The sequence below is a fragment of the Rattus rattus genome, chromosome 5 (genome assembly GCF_011064425.1).
Source record: "Rattus rattus isolate New Zealand chromosome 5, Rrattus_CSIRO_v1, whole genome shotgun sequence".
Taxonomy (NCBI): domain Eukaryota; kingdom Metazoa; phylum Chordata; class Mammalia; order Rodentia; family Muridae; genus Rattus; species Rattus rattus.
This window is the reverse complement of record NC_046158.1, coordinates 17,106,293-17,111,149: the sequence shown is the minus strand read 5'-3', so window position 1 is coordinate 17,111,149 and position 4,857 is coordinate 17,106,293.

The window sequence follows — 4,857 nt, the reverse complement described above, 5'->3', positions numbered from 1 at the left end:
ATGATATTTGTTATGGTTGTATTAGCTACATGACTGTTTTATTGTCTACTTTGGGGAAATGTCTTTGTAAGTCTTCACTCATTTTTGCATATGCATTCCTAACTACAGGTTTTGAACCAAACCTTTGAACATTATTATCTTTTTGTGCTTTGCTGATGGGACAACTACTTTGTAATACCACAATACCCACTAGAATTGAGCATGTACCTGCATCTGACCCATGCTCGTTAGGATAGTCAGAATGCTGTTGTCTTCTAAAAGATAGGTAAGGCTCTTTGGGGAAATGTTGAAAGCAGCTTTGATTTAAGTTTTTGCCTTTTAAAAAAAACTTTTCAGACTATAATTACATTATTTGCCCCTTCCCTTTACTCCCTTCAAACCCTTCTGTGGTAGTTTGAATAAAATGGTCCTAATGGATCCATAGGGAACAGTACTATAAGGAGATGTGTTCTTGTTAGAATAAGTGTGGCTTTGTTGGAAGAGGTGTGTCATTGGGGGCAGGATTTGAGGTGTCAGAAGCTCAAGCCATACTTAGTGGCTCTTTTCCTATTGCCTGTGGATCAAGATGTAGCACTCTATGTCTGCCTGCATGCTACCATGCTTCCCAACATGGAAACAGTAGACTAAATGTCTGAAACTGTAAGCCAGCCCCAATTAAATGTTTTCCTTTATAAGAGTTGCCATGGTAATGGTTTCTCTTCACAGCACTAAAACCCTAACAAAGACAGAAGTGGGTACCAGGGACTAGAATATTACTATGATATACCTGCCCATTCTTTTGTTTGAAGGAATGTGGATTTGACACTTTGAATTTAGAAAGAAGTTGAATGCCTTAAGTAGTATTTAATGGGCCATCCTAGTAGGAACATGGAAGACAGTGGTACTGAGAGTGATTTGAACTCTGGGGGCCTGGATCAAGAAGTTTCAGAGAACAAGAATATTATATTAATATGTGGCCTTGAAATCATTCCTATAAGATCTTTGTCAAGAATGTGAAGGATGCTTTTTGGCCATATCTGAAAAGTGTATTTGATGCTAAATTGAAGAGTTTTGGATTAATTGTGTTGACAGAGGGAATTTCAAAACTGCCTAGTATTGACTTTGTCCTGTGGTTACTAATGTTCATTTCTATGAAGATTACAATGAAAAGGAGCAAGGTGAGTGAGGAAAGTTACAATTTGAGGAGAAAAGGGGCACCAGAAAATGGAAAGGAGCTAAGTCCTATGTTTGAGGAGATAAACAGATTAAAGGAAAATCTGATGTTAAAAGAAATAAAGGGAGTGGTAAGACTCCACCCAGTTAAACTTCCAATTTGTGAGAAAGAACTAAAGAACAGTTTAGGTCTAAGCATGGCAGTACATGCCTTTAATCTCAGCATTCAGGAGACAGAGACAAGAAAATATCTGAGTTCTAGTCCTAGCCTGGTCCATGAAGCAAGGTCCTGGACAGCCAAGCTTAGGTAATAAAGGAAACCATAGAAAACAGAAATCTGGTGAAGATATTTGAATGAAGAGTCCATGTTCCAGCTCCAGCAAACAAAAGAATGTGGCAGCTTTGACTATGTGGTTCTAGCGATAGAGTCAAGAATAGAAGAAAGAGGTTATGAAATCTCCCTTCACAACTAAGGAAATCCACTGGGGCCAGGCATGTGTCAGGGTATCCCTCCATAGAGGCCTAGAGAAGTCATTATGTGAAGCTGTGAAGATGAAGCTTGGATTGCTTTGGAGACACCAAAATGTTGAAGATCCCAACTCGTAAGATATCTACCAAAGAGAACTGCTAACAGAGAGTGGAACCAGACCATTAGTAGAAATGTGTTGCAGTCACCAAAGATGAAAGGAGTTGGAGATTTAAAGAGCATTTCGATATTTAACATTAAGCAGTTTGGAGATTGTCCAGCTGATTTTCAGTATTGCTTTGATCCACTATTTCCTCACAATACTCCCTTTCCTCCCTTTTGGAACATTAACATATATTCTTTGTACATTATATGTTGGAAGAATATGATCTGCTTTTCATTTTAATTTTACAGGGAATTACATTTAAGAGATTGCATAAGTCTCAGAAGAAACTTTGAACTTTGGACTTTTAAACAAGTTTCAGTCTACTGAGACTGGGGGTACTGTTGAAATTGGACTAACTCCATTTTGCATTATAATATAGCTACAAGACTTTGGGGACCAAGGAGTGCAATGTCATGATTTGAATAAAATGGCTTCCATAGGCCTATATGGCATGACACTTTTAGGTGTGGCTTTTTTGGAAGAGTTATGTCACTAGGGTCAGTCTTTGAGGTCTCAGAAGCTCAAGCCAGTCTTAATGGCTCTCAGTCTTTTTCTGTTGCCTGTGGACCAAGATGTAGAACTCTCAGCTCCTTCTGCATGCTGTCATGTTTCTTCCCATTACATTGTTCATACAGCCTTTCTTGTTGTTTTTCAAGTTCTGTGGCCTCTTTTTCATCAGTTATTTTTCTCCCTATCTCTTTAAATACATAAATACAGCCTACTCAGCCTGAATATATGTGTATATGTTTTTGGGTTTGCCATTTGGTGTTGGATAACCAATTAGTGTGCACTTCCCTGGGAAAGACAATTTCTCCAACTCTCAGCATTCCACCGTTGTCCTCAATATCTTTTCCATTTCCCACTTTACCATGTCCATTGGTGTTGTCCTTCGTTAGCTCCTATTTAGGAAGTCATATAGATAAGAATTATGGTTCTAGTTTCTGGCATTCCAAGGAGACACAATCTCACAGTGAACCCCCTGTTCCTCTGACTCTTACGATCTTTTCTCCTCATCTTCTGCAGTGATTCCTGGATCTTAGATGTAAGATTTTTGTTGTAAATAGAATTAGTTGAGACTAGGCTTCATAATTCAGCATTTTGATTGGTTATCATTTTCTGCAATGCTCTTCATCTATTGCAAAGAGAAGTTTCTTGATGAGGAATGAAGTTTACATTTATCTGTGGTTATAAGAACAAATATTTAAAATGTAATTGGAGATTATGCTAGTTTAGTAATGATAGAGTTTTCCCCATAAATTGAGGAGTATTTGAGAGTGGAAGGAAAGAAGGAGAGAAAGTCCTTCGGGCTATTCCTGAGCTACCTACAGAAAAATAAGCTGACTCATGGAGTGAGGAGGGAACAATTTAGAGGAGAAGTTAAAAAGGTTTCTGTGACAGTCCTTCATCAGGGACTTCTATTTCTAATACATTGAGTGTGTATGTATTTCATGAACAGCAATCATGCAAACTTCCTGATAAATGGCCCACAACAGAAAGTACAGGTAAAGAACACTTGGAAAATATGACTTCACTAGCTAGGAACTTAATGTCCACTCTGGGAAGTCTGGACTGTACCCTAAGATAGGTTGGGCCTAAATAGGGAGTGTCCATTTGATAGTTTAGTGTTATTGATACACCTGAGGACAGCATAGGAACTCTTCCGGAGGTTAAGTGGTTAAGATATTTAAAGGAAAAATAAGACTTGTGTAGATGAGAATCTGAGAGAGCTGACTCCTGATCCAAACACTGAATGAAACTCACAAAGTCTGGACTGTAGTCAAATCTAGAAAGCTGACTAGAGATATCCATAGCCTGATTCTCCAAAATATTCACATGAATCTTCTCTTCTTCTGTCTCCTCACTTGAAGCATATACAACAGACTTATCCTCAATATCTCTTTCCCAGCCAAGCCAAAGAGTTTATCCCCCATTCCCCATCATGCAGCCAGCCATACTCACAGATTGTGCTTGCAGGTGATGTAGGGCAAAATGGAATCGATCAGGCTGATCTTGTTTGACCCATCAAACAAATAGGGCAAGCAGGGATAGTCAAATAGGTTATGAGGTCTCAGTCTCACTTCCCTGGATTAGGACAGTCATGTGGCCTGCCACTCAGTAGTACTAGCATGGAAAGCCCACCATGAACACACTACACAGTGAATAGAAGAGTTGGGATACAACCCATCACAGAAATACTGTGCAGCCATCAGAAATGGGAGCATGAGAACAAAAGAATGAATCCCAAATTCCTTAGCCAGGCAAGAAGATAATGTGAGACACCATAACTACTCCACACTTCTCCTCTACCTACATTGGGACAGTCCAGGTCCACCTGGAATTTCTCACTTAGTCACTGGTTTTTGTCATAATCAGGAGCTATGGTTGACAAGATTATGTAAAAACACATCAGCCTAGTGGCCAATATTCCTACTCCAGGGAAATGGATCCCCCTAATGCAAAGATCTGCAACTGAGCCTTACAATCTGAGGCTTCAAAGGTGAAGAGTGCTTGGGAGGATTGTGGTAGGACTTCTGTTTGGGACTGTGGTCCCTAAGACTTATACAAGTTTTAGGCAAGCCTTCATGGGGACTATGGTCAACAGGAATGGGAGGATCTACCCTGCCAACATCAAGATTCTGTTTTGAAAGACCAAGCCTCATGAGGCTTCTGGAAGAGGAAGATTCCCAGCCCACCCAGAGGAGACCTATAGGGCAGAAGGGTCAGACATGGGTTACTAGGCACAATGGGCAGGGATTGGGAAGAAATCTGACCAGAAAACTGTCATCACCATCTCACTCAATGCATCTCTTCACCTCATAACTTGAGTCTGCATATTCCAAGAGTAGGGAGATACCATGAGCCAGCTGGAGAGATTGGTCAGGAATGGTGGCATTAGGGGATTTCTTCCCCTCTGCTAAGTAAGTACACGCATACACACACACACACACACACACACACACACACACACACACACACACTCCAGCAAACCTGTGTGCGAGTTCCTGAGCTACATAAGCTAAGGGATTACTCTAGCATTGGGTCCCTCACAGCTCCCCTTATCCCTTTTCGTCCT